Source organism: Bos mutus, chromosome 28 (assembly GCF_027580195.1).
Source record: "Bos mutus isolate GX-2022 chromosome 28, NWIPB_WYAK_1.1, whole genome shotgun sequence".
NCBI classification, from domain to species: Eukaryota; Metazoa; Chordata; class Mammalia; order Artiodactyla; family Bovidae; genus Bos; species Bos mutus.
In genome coordinates this window covers 12,955,620-12,972,280 of record NC_091644.1, presented here as the reverse complement: position 1 = coordinate 12,972,280, position 16,661 = coordinate 12,955,620, and the positions used below count along the sequence as shown (strand labels likewise).

At 42.6% G+C, this 16,661-nt stretch overlaps 1 protein-coding gene across 13 annotated transcripts in view; it reads right to left on the bottom strand.

The window, feature by feature from the left end:
• KCNMA1 (potassium calcium-activated channel subfamily M alpha 1) overlaps window positions 1-16,661 on the bottom strand; it is a 780,456-nt gene that overhangs the window by 70,129 nt on the left and 693,666 nt on the right. The window lies entirely within an intron of this gene.

The window sequence follows — 16,661 nt, the reverse complement described above, 5'->3', positions numbered from 1 at the left end:
CCACCAGTTCAGAATTGAGAGAGAATATTGTGGTAATGAAATGTTATATGGGAGGCTGAAAGAAAGGCTTCTCTGGTTTCAGGGAGAATGTGTGTAGGATATGTGTATAGGTACACTTGCAAGCGAGAGAAGTCCTGGGTGCAGGATGGGAGGGCTGCTGGGAGAGGGGAGGGAGGGAGAAAACTGGAAAGGGCAGGTGTTGAGGGCTGACATGGGAGTTGAAGATGGGGGTGGTCCGTCAAAATAATGCAAAAGCCAGATGTGCAGCTGCTCACCCCAATGCAGGCCACTCCCCATCTCAGACACAAAGACAGGGCCATTCTGGAAGGCATGAAAGTTTCCACGAAGAGATCTGGTATAACCCCAATTCTGCCAAAGACTGTAGCCCCGCTTCTGGAGTAAGACCTGCTAAAACACAGAGCTCTGTATCATCAAAATCAAGAAAATAACAGAGACCCACAGTTATAAAGGACCACAGAACTCATCTCATTCAATTTCCCTGCCGTCAAAAAGATCATGCCGGGAACTTGCCTTTGGCAAATGGTCGTGTGGCGATAGGACTCTCACCATCGTTTTAGGCAGGCTATTCTGTGCTGGACATGCCTTTCTTCTGCGAGGTTAAAATCTGATTCTCCTTAATCATTAGCCATCAATCCCAGTTTTGTTCCATGGAGCAGAAGCTAAAATCACCCTTTCAGTCCCTAGCCTCATTCTCTTAACCGCTGGGCAAGTGACATGTAGTCAAGCATTTCCCCATTCTGGTTGTCCCCTTGGCAGCATTCCCTGTCTGTCAATGCCTTCCTTCAGATCTTCATAGCTCTTGACACACTCCCTCTCAGACCAGCCAGGATGAAACAATCACTGCTCCAAACAAATTGCACCTCTATCAGCAAGGTTTATCCAGCCTGTCTTGAGTAATTATTTGAAACTTAATGCTGAGTGGTCTTCATTCCATTCCATTCTGTGGATTTTGTCCCATAGTTCAAGTTTAGGAAGGTCCCTTTTGAATCCAGATTCCTGTTGTCCAATATAATTTAGAGATCTTAATTCATATGATCTCCCTCATATATAAAGCAGAAGTCACATTTTCTTCTCTGGAACAGTAAAAGCTATCTCAGACTTTAGGATGTACCCTGTGCCCCCAATTAATGCTGGCTCTCCAAGGACTACAGCCATACTTCTAAAGAAAAATGTCATTCCCTACTTGAGGCTCTTAACCTTTGCTGAAATTCAGACAAAGGAGAGTATCTGCTTCTACATGGACATTACTTAGTGTGACTGTGTCTGAGGGTCATGGAGGGCTGGAGGAACCGTGGTGTGTGTGTGTGCACACATGCATGTGTCTCAAGCTTGTGTGCCTGCTGGTGTGTTTACGTAAGTCTATTATAATTTTTTTAAACTTGTGGCTGTAAGAAGGCATAAAACATAAACAAATTTATTTAGAGGAAAATAGGCAGTGAACGTTTGTTCCGAGTTTGAGACACATGCTCCTCCCTCCTCAAGGACATTGAGAACTCGGCTCAGTTTGTGACTCTCTGGCTTCTACCAATGGTTCCCCGTGTCCTTTCTAAAATGGTCTTCAGATTTCTGTGTTTCAGCTTGCTTTCAGGATCCTCTCCCCTGAGTCTCTTCTCCACTCCTAGAACATGAGCAAGGGGATGGATCTCTAAGTGTGACCCTCTCCTGGAGTCAGGATTTCATTTCCACCCACCTTCAGGCCCACCTGGACTTTTCCATTGAGTCCATGCAGAAAAGAATCATAACTGAAACCCAACACAACCAACTGACCAACACTGATACCTACTGCGTCCTCCTACAGCCAGTGTCTCCTCTCCACAAGCTTCTTCCTATGCATGGGCCCTGGCTTCCATCACCAGGCAGGAAGCTCACGTTCATTCATGGAGTCCGTTTCACCATCTCATCTCACACGAGATTCTCCCCTTCTTTTTCTGATTCAAGGTTCCTGATCTCCTCCTGGGTAACCACTGTTCCTACACGGTATCTCTGCATCCTCTTCTTTCTAGGTGAAACAGTGCTTCATATGGCTGCCAGGTCAATCTCTCCAAAGCACAGGTCTGATCCCACCACTCTCTTGCTTTGAAATCTTCTGTAGCTCCCTAGTGCCTACTGAATTATTTATAGCTTCCTAACATACAGACTCATAAAAAATTATTTATAGCTTCTTAAGTAAAATAAAAAAGTTCCTCAATGCCCAACCCACTCTTCAGGCTCATGCCTCCCTGCTCCCTGATACACACACCGTGCTCCTGCCAAACTGTACTGACTGCTGTCCCTCAAACATGTCCCCCTGTACCGCTGTCCTTCTTACCGCCATTCTGCTCTCTGACTACAGCCAGTTCTATTTGTTTCCAACTACTGAAACCTTGAGTACTTTTTTCCAGAGTGTCTCTCAAACCCACTTTCTTTCTCTTCTTGCCCCCGGTGTTAGCCTCAATAGATGCTAATTCTCTCACAAGAATCAACCAGCGTCCTGAAGAAGAGTTATATATTTGCTAGGAAGTTGCAATGGCAACCCACTCCAGTGTTCTTGCCTGGAGAATCCCAGGGACGGGGGAGCCTGGTGGGCTTCCGTCTATGGGGTCACACAGAGTTGGACACAACTGAAGCGACTTAGCAGAAGCAGGAAGTTGCAAAGACTGAGAATGTGCATTATGACTCTTGACTCCTCAAGAATGCCTGCCATGCACAGTCTGGGCACATGACAGATGCTTAATAAATTTTTGTGGGATTGGATTGACAACTTCAGGACAGATAGCATGAATCAGACGAATGCAAAGCATATAAGAGGAAGAAGAACAAGAGAGGAACCCTAACACCAACAACCGAATTTAGCCCAGGCATGAAAATAAACCCCTGCCATCTTCTTGAAGAGATCCAGACACTGGGAGAAGCATGCTGCTGGCTTTAAGGTAAGTGCTATTTAATAGCTATGTAGTCCTAGATCTCAGCCCTGCCACCTTTCAAAAGCTGTGGTCAAGAAGAAGGTCTGTCTACGGGCAACTAATATCCTTTACTTGTCACTTTGAAACATATGACAGAAACCAACTGACAAACATAGCCAGTTGGGCAGAAGACAGAGCCTGATTGCCCACTGCATTCCCTCATCCCCTTTTTCCACCTAAGGATTTTCAATACTGGGAAAGCTAATGATCACCCAAAAATATACAAAAAAGAAGAATGTAGACCAACAGGTCAAGACAACAGACATACGTGTTTAGTTGCTCTGTTGTGTCCGACTCTTTTCGACCCCAGGGACTCTAGCCTGGTAGATTCCTCTATCCATGGGATTTTCCAGGCAGGAAGTATTGGAGTGGGTTGCCATATCCTTCTCCAGGGGATCTTCCCCACCCAGGGTCATATCTGAGTCTACTGTGTTAACCTGCATGTAGGTGGATTCTTTACCATTGAGCTACCTGGGAAGCCCTGTCAAGACAACAGAATTGTTCTAGTTTAAAGGTTAGGATTTCCAGGAAATCAGGAGATTCAGGTTAAAATTATTACTTAGCTTCTATAAGCCTCAGTTTCTTCCTTTTTACAATCAAAATGGTAACCTTCTTATTTCATACATCTCCTCTGAGGACTGACCAGAGGAGTGGTTCTGGACAGTGGTTCTCAACCCTAGCTGCACCCAGGAAATATCAGGGAGCTTCAGAAACTCCTGATCCACAGGTTGTACAACCTTCCACCAGCTAAATCACAATTGCTAAGGGGAAACTCAGGCACAGATATTTTTTTTTTTTTTTTAACATTTTTCAAGTGATTACAATGTGCAGCCAAGGCTAGAAACTGGTGCTTTGAGAAATGCATATTGTCTTGGTTGAAAAAATACCTACCACAGAATGGCAGGAAATGTTCCAAAAGCATAAGAATTACTATGATTGTTGTGATCAGGGGTGGTGGTGATGGGTAGCGATGGTGCTGGTGGTGACCAAGTGATCTTTGCTTTGGGCTCAAAGTCCTTGTGGAGAAGAACTGTTTTCAGGGCAATACCACCAAGCTCTGTTCTGGCTCTGCAAGGAACACTTCACTCTCTGAGGTCATCACATATTCCTCTCTCTATTCAAACCTCCCACCCTTTGGCTCTCCCACTCCTTTACTTCACAATCCTGTTCTTTGACCTCACAGGGATTTGTTTCTTGCTTCATTTTTGGCCTATCTGCCTACAAGCCCCCTCTAAATCCAATCATCTCCTTACGTGTTTCCCGTGATGTCTGCGCTGACCCTTGATTACCATCAGTTCCCTATCCAAACTGTCCAACTCCTTAACTCCTCAAGGAAGGCCAAGCTGGTTGCTTCATAAAGAAAGGAGGAGCCATCAGACTGAAGCTTCCTCCAGCTCCATCTTCCCTATCCAGCTTTCTGACTCAGAGAAACAGGAGTCATTCTTACCCTTTTAAAGGTCACCTGATCTCTCCTGCTTCTCTCTGATTTCCTCTTTATCATTTAACAACTCTGTCCTATAGCTTCAAACTCTCCCTCTCTGGGGCTTCACCCTAGTCTTATGTAGCAACAACTATGGCGTATTTTTCCCTCTTCTAAAAACAAAAAGGGATTCCTTTCTTTGAGCTCCTCTGAACTATCCCATTTCTCTCCCTTTCTCCACTTGAAAGAGTAATAAAGGGTCTCCAATTCTTACCTACCATCAAGGCTTCAGCCGCCTGAATGATGGCTTCTACCAGTGACAAGCTACAGCAGCTGCTCCTGCTAAGATCATCGGGAACCTCCTGAGGGTCAAATGCACTGCTGGCATTTTCAAGCCCTTGTCTGTTGGACTTTTCTGCAGTATCTGACAGTGCTAATCACTGTTTCCTTTCAAATCAGTTCAGCCCAGCAAATTCTTCTGGCATGCCAACGCTGTGTCAGGTCCTGTGCTTAGAGAAACTGGAGACATGAAGGTGAGCAAGATAAGGAAGAGTCCTTGTTTCTCAGAGAGCCCGGAGTCTACTCAAGAAAACATGTATAGGGGCAAACAATAAGGAGACTAGATGGTGGCTCTGGAATTTATCCAACTCTCTTCTCATTTACCTTCATACCGCCTACTCCTGTTCCCCTAAATCTTTGTCCTCAGCCCTCTCATTGGGTTCTCTTCCTCTGTTTGTCCCTTCAATATTGATGTTTCCAAGGTTCCATATGAACCCCTTTTCTCTTAATTGTCCTGCCTGTCTCCCTGAGAAATATCCATCCTCAAGGCCTATACATTGTCTATCACCAATGACCCCCAAGTCTATAATTTCAAATCTAACTTTATCCTTATAACCATATGTTCTTATTTCTTGCTGGATATTATCCAGAAAATTTCAATACAAATGAACGAAGACAAAATGTTTACCTTCTCTCCCAAGTCTGTTTCCTCTTCTGGGTCCTTTGCTTAATCACTTATACATTTACTCAGTGGCCAACCTTGAAATGCATTCCCAACTCCTCATCCTTACTCATCCACACTTCCTTCCCATCAACCAGTCTTCAACCTTCCTTCCCATCAACCAGTCTTCAACGACTGTTTCCTCTATTTCAGATCCATCTCAATTTCTGTCATCTTCACCACTAACATCACTAACCTGTCCTGTTGGGCCTCATCTGATCCCCTCTAGTCCACTGAAGTAGTCTTCTCATGTAGCTCACGCCACCATCTCTTTCCACCTCTACCATGGTCATATTTTTGCTATCATCTTTTTAAAAGATAGATTTAATCATCATATTTGTATAAATCCAAACGCTTAGCAAGGCAATAAGCCTCCGCTCTAGATCTGCACTGTTCAATACTCATGTGTGTTCTGGGTGCTATACTGCCTGATGCATAGTGGCCACTCACTTACTCCTCTTTCTTTCCCTTAAAACTTACTCTTGAGAGCTTCAGAAGATGGCGGAGGAGTAGGACAGAGAGAACACTTTCTCCCCCACAAATTCATCAAAAGAGCATTTAAACGTCGAGTAAATTCCACAAAACAACTTCTGAATGCCGGCAGAGGACATCAGGCACCCAGAAAAGCAATCCAACTCTTCGAAAGGAGGTAGGAAAAAATATAAAAGACAAAAAAAGAGACAAAAGAGGGAGGGACGGAGCTCCGTCCCGGGAAGGGAGTCTTAAAAAGAGAGAAGTTTCCAAACACCAGGAAACCTTCTCACTGCCGAATCTGTGCCGAGCTTTGGAAGCACAGAGGGCAACATAACAGGAAGAAAAAATAAATAAACAATTAAAACTCGAAGATTGCGAGTCCTACGGTAACTCCCCCAGTGGAGAAGCAGCGCAGACGCCTGCAGGCGCCATTAACAAGCGGGGGCTGGGCAGGGAGGCGCAGCGCGGGCTGCATCGCTTAGAGTAAGAATCTGGCCTGAATACCCTGAGCACTATCTGAGCGAAATAATTTGGGCTAACAAACCAGACTGTGGGATATCTACTACGCGAAAAGCCAGCCCCAACCTAAGACCACCAGGCCCGCGCACGGAACAAAGAATTGAACAGAGATAGCGGCCGCAGACCTTCCCCCCTCCGGTGATAGGCAGCCAGAGCCGGAAGGGGGCAATCGCAGCCCCAGAGAGACATTATCTATAAAACTGTAAGCAGGCTTCTTTGCTAACTAAAACTTCTTGGGGGTCTGGACGGTTAACATCTGCCTAAGAAGGTGCGCCGGTTTTGCGCCCAGATAACCGAGTGGCGGGGAGGCGATAAGTCGCAGCATTGGCACTCGCCAAACACCTCATCACTTGAGCTGCTCGGACCTGGGAAGAGCACAATACTCAGGCCCAACTGAGTCTGCGCCTCAGAGGACTATCCGAGTGCCTGAACCTGAGCGGCTTGGACCTGGGAGGTACATGCAACCCAGGGCCAGCCTCGGATTGTTCCCGGCGGAACAACCTAGAGCCCGAGCAGTGTGGGCAGGGAAGCTACACGCGCAGTGAGCGGGGCAGACCCAGTGTGGCTGAGGCACTGCGGCGCCGCCAGTGTTATTTGCTTGCAGCATCCCTCCCTCCCTCCCCACAGCGCGACTGAACAAAGAGAAGAAATACAGTTCCACCCATCAGAACACTGACACAAGCTTCCCTAACCAGGAAACCTTGACAAGTCACCTGTACAAACCCACACACAGTGAGGAATAGCCACAATAAAGAGAACTCCACAAACTGCCAGAATACAGAAAGGACACCCCATACTCAGCAATTTAAACAAGATGAAGAGACAGAGGAATAGCCAGCAGATAAAGGAACAGGATAAATGCCCACCAAACCAAACAAAAGAGGAAGAGATAGGGAATCTACCTGATAAAGAATTCGAATAATGATAGTGAAATTGATCCAAAATCTAGAAATTAAAATGGAATCACAGATAAATAGCTTGGAGACAAGGATTGAGAAGATGCAAGAAAGGTTTAACAAGGACCTAGAAGAAATAAAAAGAGTCAATATACAATGAATAATGCAATAAATGAAATTAAAAACACTCTGGAGGCAACAAATAGTAGAATAACAGAGGCAGAAGATAGGATTAGTGAATTAGAAGATAGAATGGTAAAAATAAATGAATCAGAGAGAATAAAAGAAAAACGAATTAAAAGAAATGAGGACAATCTCAGAGACCTCCAGGACAATATTAAACGCTACAACATTCAATCATAGGGGTTCCAGAAGAAGAAGACAAAAAGAAAGACCATGAGAAAATACTTGAGGAGATAATAGTTGAAAACTTCCTAAACTGGGGAAGGAAATAATCACCCAAGTCCAAGAAACCCAGAGAATCCCAAACAGGATAAACCCAAAGTAAAACACCCCAAGACACATATTACTCAAATTAACAAAGATCAAACACAAAGAACAAATATTAAAAGCAGCAAGGGAAAAACAACAAATAACACACAAGGGAATTCCCATAAGGATAACAGCTGATCTTTCAATAGAAACTCTTCAAGCCAGGAGGAATGGCAAGACATACTTAAAATGATGAAAGAAAATAACCTACAGCCCAGATTATTGTACCCAGCAAGGATTTCATTCAAGTATGAAGGAGAAATCAAAAGCTTCTCAGATAAGCAAAAGCTGAGAGAATTCTGCACCACTAAACCAGCTCTACAACAAATACTAAAGGATATTCTCTAGACAGGAAACACAAAAATGGTGTATAAATTCGAACCCCAAACAATAAAGTAAATGGCAACGGGATCATACTTATCAGTAATTACCTTAAACGTAAATGGGTTGAATGCCCCAACCAAAAGACAAAGACTGGTTGAATGGATACAAAAACAAGACCCCTACATATGTTGTCTACAGGAGACCCACCTCAAAACAGGGACACATACAGACTGAAAGTGAAGGGCTGGAAAAAGATTTTCCATGCAAATAGGGACCAAAAGAAAGCAGGAGTAGCAATACTCATATCAGATAAAATAGACTTTAAAACAAAGGCTGTGAAAAGAGACAAAGAAGGTCACTACATAATGATCAAAGGATCAATCCAAGAAGAAGATATAACAATTATAAATATATATGCACCCAACACGGAGCATCGCAGTATATAAGACAAATGCTAACAAGTATGAAAGGAGAAATTAACAATAACACAATAATAGTGGGAGACTTTAATACCCCACTCACACCTATGGATAGATCAACTAAACAGAAAATTAATAAGGAAACACAAACTTTAAACGATACAATAGACCAGTTAGACCTAATTGATATCTATAGGACATTTCATCCCAAAACAATGAATTTCACCTTTTTCTCAAGCGCATGGGAACCTTCTCCAGGATAGATCACATCCTGGGCCATAAAGCTAGCCTTGGTAAATTCAAAAAAATAGAAATCATTCCAAGCATCTTTTCTGACCACAATGCAGTAAGATTAGATCTCAATTACAGGAGAAAAACTATTAAAAATTCCAACATATGGAGGCTGAACAACATGCTGCTGAATAACCAACAAATCACAGAAGAAATCAAAAAGAAATCAAAATTTGCATAGAAACGAATGAAAATGAAAACACAACAACCCAAAACCTGTGGGACACAGTAAAAGCAGTCCTAAGGGGAAAGTTCATAGCAATACAGGCACACCTCAAGAAACAAGAAAAAAGTCAAATAAATAACCTAACTCTACACCTCAAACAACTAGAAAAGGAAGAAATGAAGAACCCCAGGGTTAGTAGAAGGAAAGAAATCTTAAAAATTAGAGCAGAAATAAATGCAAAAGAAACAAAAGACCATAGCAAAAATCAACAAAGCCAAAAGCTGGTTCTTTGAAAGGATAAATAAAATTGACAAACCATTAGCCAGACTCATCAAGAAACAAAGGGAGAAAAATCAAATCAATAAAATTAGAAATGACAGTGGAGAGATCACAACAGACAATATAGAAATACAAAGGATCATAAGAGACTATTATCAACAATTATATGCCAATAAAATGGACAACGAGGAAGAAATGGACAAATTCTTAGAAAAGTACAACTTTCCAAAACTCGACCAGGAAGAAATAGAAAACCTTAACAGACCCATCACAAGCATGGAAATTGAAACTGTAATCAAAAATCTTCCAGCAAACAAAAGCCCAGGTCCAGACGGCTTCACAGCTGAATTCTACCAAAAATTTAGAGAAGAGCTAACACCTATCCTGCTCAAACTCTTCCAGAAAATTGCAGAGGAAGGTAAACTTCCAAACTCATTCTATGAGGCCACCATCACCCTAATACCAAAACCTGACAAAGATGCCACAAAAAAGAAAACTATAGGCCAATATCACTGATGAACACAGATGCAAAAATCCTAAACAAAATTCTAGCAATCAGAATCCAACAACACATTAAAAAGATCATACACCATGACCAAGTGGGCTTTATCCCAGGGATGCAAGGATTCTTCAATATCCATAAATCAATCAATGTAATACACCACATTAACAAAATGAAAAACAAAAACCATATGATTATCTCAATAGATGCAGAAAAGCCTTTGACAAAATTCAACACCCATTTATGATAAAAACTCTCCAGAAAGCAGGAATAGAAGGAACATACCTCAACATAATAAAAGCTATATATGACAAACCCACAGCAAACATTATCCTCAATGGTGAAAAATTGAAAGCATTTCCTCTAAAGTCAGGAACAAGACAAGGGTGCCCACTTTCACCATTACTATTCAACATAGTTTTGGAAGTTTTGGCTACAGCAATCAGAGCAGAAAAAGAAATAAAAGGAATCAAATTGGAAAGAAGAAGTAAAACTCTCACTATTTGCAGATGACATGATCCTCTACATAGAAAACCCTAAAGACTCCACCAGAAAATTACTAGAACTAATCAATGATTATAGTAAAGTTGCAGGATATAAAATCAACACACAGAAATCCCTTGCATTCCTATACACTAATAATGAGAAAACAGAAAGAGAAATTAAAAACAATTCCATTCACCATTGCAAACGAAGAGAATAAAATACTTAGGAATATATCTACCTAAAGAAACTAAAGACCTATATATAGAAAACTATAAAACACTGGTGAAAGAAATCAAAGAGGACACTAATAGATGGAGAAATATACCATGTTCATGGATTGGAAGAATCAATATAGTGAAAATGAGTATATTACCCAAAGCAATTTATAGATTCAATGCAATCCCTATCAAGCTACCAACAGTATTCTTCACAGAGCTAGAACAAATAATTTCACAATTTGTATGGAAATACAAAAAACCTCGAATAGCCAAAGCGATCTTGAGAAAGAAAAATGGAACTGGAGGAATCAACCTACCTGACTTCAGGCTCTACTACAAAGCCACAGTTATCAAGACAGTATGGTACTGGCACAAAGACAGAAATATAGATCAATGGAACAAAATAGAAAGCCCAGAGATAAATCCACGCACATATGGACACCTTATCTTTGACAAAGGAGGCAAGAATATACAGTGGATTAAAGACAATCTCTTTAACAAGTGGTGCTGGGAAATCTGGTCAACCACTTGTAAAAGAATGAAACTAGAACACTTTCTAACACCATATACAAAAATAAACTCAAAATGGATTAAAGATCTTAACATAAGACCAGAAACTATAAAACTCCTAGAGGAGAACATAGGCAAAACACTCTCTGACATACATCACAGCAGGATCCTCTATGACCCACCTCCCAGAATATTGGAAATAAAAGCAAAAATAAACAAATGGGACCTAATTAAACTTAAAAGCTTCTGCACATCAAAGGAAACTATTAGCAAGGTGAAAAGACAGCCTTCAGAATGGGAGAAAATAATAGCAAATGAAGCAACCGACAAACAACTAATCTCAAAAATATACAAGCAACTCCTACAGCTCAACTCCAGAAAAATAAATGACCCAATCAAAAAATGGGCCAAAGATCTAAATAGACATTTCTCCAAAGAAGACATACAGATGGCTAACAAACACTTGAAAAGATGTTCAACATCACTCTTTATCAGAGAAATGCAAATCAAAACCACTATGAGGTACCATTTCACACCAGTCAGAATGGCTGCGATCCAAAAGTCTACAAATAATAAATGCTGGAGAGGGTGTGGAGAAAAAGGAACCCTCTTACACTGTTGGTGGGAATGCAAATTAGTGCAGCCACTATGGAGAACAGTGTGGAGATTCCTTAAAAACTGGAAATAGAACTGCCTTATGATCCAGCAATCCCACTGCTGGGCATACACACTGAGGAAACCAGAAGGGAAAGAGACACGTGTACCCCAATGTTCATCGCAGCACTGTTTATAATAGCCAGGACATGGAAGCAACCTAGATGTCCATCAGCAGATGAATGGATAAGAAAGCTGTGGTACATATACACAATGGAGTATTACTCAGCCATTAAAAAGAATACATTTGAATCAGTTCTAATGAGGTGGATGAAACTGGAGACTATTATACAGAGTGAAGTAAGCCAGAAGGAAAAACATAAATACAGTATACTAACGCATGTATATGGAATTTAGAAAGATGGTAACGATAACCCTGTATGCGAGACAGCAAAAGAGACACTGATGTATAGAACAGTCTTATGGACTCTGTGGGAGAGGGTGGGAAGATTTGGGAGAATGTCATTGAAACATGTGAAATGTCATGTATGAAACGAGATGCCAGTCCAGGTTCAGTGCGATGCTGGATGCTTGGGGCTGGTGCGCTGGGAAGGCCCAGGGGATGGTATGGGGAGGTTGGGAGGGAGGAGGGTTCAGGATGGGGAGCATGTGATTTTTTTTTAAAATATTTAATAAACTTAATAAAAAAAAAAAAAAAAGTAGAAAGAAAATAAGATATTTAATTCCCAAAACAATCTTCAAGAAAGAAAGCAGTATGAATATATTTATGGGAGCAATATGGTTGATAAACTATATTCAGATGTTTTGGTGGTAGAACTTTTCTGGCATAAAAAAAAAAAAAAAAAAACTACTCTTACTAGAAGGTTAAGCAGGAAGAAACTATAGATGCTCATTTCATAACTAGATATAACTGCATAATAGCAAAAAATTAAAAACGGAACTACCACATAATATAGCAATTACACTCCTAGGTATACATCCCCCCAAAAAACAAACAAACAGTAATTCAAAAAAATGCATGAATTCCACTGTTCATAGCAGCATTATTTACAATAGTCAAGATATGGAGGCAACCTAAGCCTTCACCAAAAGATGAATGGATAGAGAAGATGTGGCCTACACACACACACACACACACACACACACACACACACACGAATATTAGCCATAAAAAAATTTTAATTCTGCCATTTGCAACAACATGGATTGACCTAGAAGGTATCATGCTTAGTGAAATAAGTCAAAGACAAAAATAGTATATTATCACTTACATGTGGAATATAAAAAATAAAACATGTGAATGTATATAACAAAACAGAAACAGACTTAGAGATATACAGAATAGACTAGTGGTTATCAGTCAAGAGAGGAAAGAGAATAGGATAAGATAGGAATAAGGGATTAACAGACACAAACTACTATGCATAAAATAAATAAGCTATAAGGATACATTGTACAGTACAAGGAATAAAGCCAATATTTTATAATAACTTTAAACGGTGCATAATCTATAAAAATACTGAATCACTATGCTGTGCACCTGAACCTAATATAACCTTGTAAATCACCTCTACTTTAACAGCAAGAAACACATAATGGGAAATTCAATCGCATGATCCTTCCTTTCAGGGTCTGACTCAAGCAGCTCTCTGAGAATAGACCCTTCCTCCCTCTGCTCACCCTCCATTGCAAGATCAGACTCGGTTCCTATCTTTTGGAACCACAGGGACAGAGTCTGGCAAGAGTCACTGTTGTACCAGCTGATTTAAATTGAAATGTTTTCCCCAGATAAATGTGTGCTAAATAATACACCAGCTCTCCAGCCAAAGGGAAGTGACAGGCGCTCTGTAAATAAAGGCACTTAGTTGCTGGTAAAGAGCTGTAAAGTGGTTCTGAGCTGATGTTTGCTGACCAGCAAGAAGCGGCTTCACCTGCTTTATATAATTGTCACTGCAGTCTTGCCTGCTGTATATTAAAACTGCATCTCATAGACCCAACTGTCACATCGGATATACCGTCCAGCATGGAGTATGCCACCTCTCTCTGTAATTGTTTCTGACAACCAGCCATCACATTTCAGATCTTTTCAGAAAGTATCTGGTCCAGAATTCCTATGCTGGGCCAGCCCTGACACCATGTGGGCTAGAACAGCGACACCAAAAGGGAATATGAAAAAAGAAGAGGAAAAAGAGCTTGTGTGAGTCTAGGAGAGCAAGTGACACGCAATGTCAAGTGTCTGGACACAAATCCCAGGGAAGACTCTGCCTCCTCAATGTTAAGACACATCTTGTTTCATTTCATGTTAGAACAACTTGCCGTAAGGCTGCATGAAGACTGTGGCCCCAGAGGACACACATCTGTCCTGGGTCCACAGTTCTGACCTGCTATGTTCTGGAGAGATGGAAACATAGCTCTCAAGGCGAAACAAAGGAATGGATCTCATAAGGACTACAAAATAAAGAGTGATGAAAGTGGGGAGTGGCAATCAACCTCAATAGCTGAGTTGTGTCCAATTCCCTGTGATCCCATGGGCTGTAGCCCACCAGGCTCCCCTGTCCATGGGATTTCCCAGGCAAGAATACTGGAGTGGGTTGCCATTTTTCCCTCCAGGGTATCTTCCCGACCCAGGGTAATTCCAATCCACTTGGAGCTTGGTCATGCCAAATGCCCAGATGAAAGGTAACAAAAGTATCTGAGACCAGGGGACGTTCTAGTGGGTCACCGGGGTCTCAAGGAGGGGGAGCAGTTGGAATCTCAATTTGTCCATCTGATCCCATGGATTGGGATGAACCCGAGAAGTGGGCTGTACAGTGAGCTACCAGAGGTGAATTTACAACACCCACCCATCACGGAGTGACTTCCTACGTTGACAGCCACCACAGGGCCACCGCTTTTAGAAGGTCAGAGTGTCACCACAGGGAAGTGTTAGAAGGTCAAGAACAAGAGAGGAGCAGGTAGAATAAGAAAGCGAGAGGGAATATGGACTCAGTGAGGCTACAGCTTCAACAGTCCTTCATTAAGAGTTGAATGAAATGCTTGCTGGTTACTGGGGGATGTACACTCCACTCCAGTGCCAACCAGGAGTCTCTGAAGACTACCACCAGCCATAGAGCACATCCTCTGCCTCTTCTGGGGTGTGTGTATGTGTTTGTGTATGTTTATTTACAGAAAAGAGCCCCTCTTTATTGCAGAAAAAAATGAGTTCCCTTACTCTTCCTTCTCTCCTTCCAAGATCTACTTTTCTTGCTTATTGATGTGATAAAAACAGTTAAGAAGGCTTTTGAGATTGAGTGAGTATCTTAGAGGAAAGGGGAAGCATTTTTTTTTAAACCAGTTTGGCCATTAAATAGGATCTCAGAGTCTGGGAAAAGGTTTAAGAGAGCTGGAAGAAACACCGACGTCAGATGCATATGTGACTATACTGTATGTCAAGATACTAAACTAGGACCTTGAAAGTTATGATTACTGAATTGGGAGGAAACTGGCATGCTGGGGAAAGGGAGTCTTTTCCTTCCCACCTGCCCCCCAATTTGGTTCCTTCTCCACCTGAAGGGAGCACTTCCCCTGCTTCTACTTTTTTCCATTCCCTCTGCTAGTTCCTGCCAGGAGAAGAGGGGCATCTAATTGGGTTGGGTCATGTGTCCACTGGACCCCGTGCTGTGAATGTGAACATTTTTTGTGCCTTAAAGTAGTGCACACAGTCACCCAGGGATGCTGTTAGGATGCAGGTTCTGACCACGTAGGTCTGGGTGGCATGAGAGTCTGCATTTCTACATGGTCCCTGTGTGATGCCCACGCTGGGGTATGGGTGGGACGACACAGTGAAGATCAACTCCCTAAAGGCAGAAACCAAAACCTAGCTTGCCTCTTCCTTCTACAAGAAGACAAGCTCACTGTTTCCTCTCATCCTTTGTCATCTCAGCTCCCTGAGCAGGCCGTGCAGGAGGCAGGAAAGAGTTTAGGCTCTTTCTTCGGGCCTTGGCACATTGCTCTGTCCAGCAGGCATGACCGAGCAAATGGAGACCAAGATTTAAATTGGGGGGCAAGGCAAAGGAGGTGGAGTGGAGAGGCCAAAACCAAGCTACAGGCTGTATCAACCAGGGTATGTCAAGAATAGAAGCCACTCTGCTACAGGTAAGATGAAAACTAGAGGCTGACACTACCTAGAGAAGGGCTGGAGGAGCAAAGTCAAAGAGGCCAGCATTATCCATTTCACTTGCAACACCAAGGGGGAAGTTCTCCTGAACTTCAGCAGAACCTCGGGACCCTCAGGGAAACTCGCACCCCAGTCTCCATTTCAAGTAGCAAAGTCAGTGGTTGCCAAAGTTTCTGCTGAGAGTCGCTTTGAACCTTGCATCTGTTCAAGGTCTGGCTGTAACTGCCTCCCAAGAACTAAGGCTTCTTTTTCTCTCCTACCATCTAGATAGACCCAGAGTCCTCTCTCATTGGTAGACTCCAGCCCATAGCCATGCAGGTAAAGGGATTCTAGGAACTATCGTTCCTGGCTTCACTGTGATGTTGAGGAGACCTCAGGAGGAGGCAGTGGTGATGCTGAGTTGACAAAGATAATGTGGCACATAGGCCTAGGCTGCAGGATGGAGCTTTATCAAACCACCAAGACGGTGCTTCATCGCCCAGTGGCTATAATTCTCATGGGCTGTGCATCGTCTGCCTTTACTCTTGGGGTGATGGCATTCAGGTCCCCATCAGGCACCCAATGCCACCCATCCAGCAGACCACATGTGACAATGATTTTCCAGCTCATGGCAAACCCACACAGAGGTGTTACTTGGCAGAACACACTTCCCATCCAATCCCGTCAAGGCCATGATGAGTGAGGTTGTTTGCTGCAGGGGTTCAGCAGTGCTGCTTCTCTGAGACTCCTAGACAACATCTTTACTTGTTACCATCTGTCCAGGATCCCAGAGCAAATGACAAGAAAGACTGGGGCAGAGCAGAGATGGCAGATGTGTCATTTAAAGCCACCGTGCCTCCTACAGAGAACGCTTCCTGGGCTGACAAGTGTCACCTCTTGCTAAATGACTTTGAGTGTCCATATAGTCCTCACTCTCCAGAGGCCACCATCC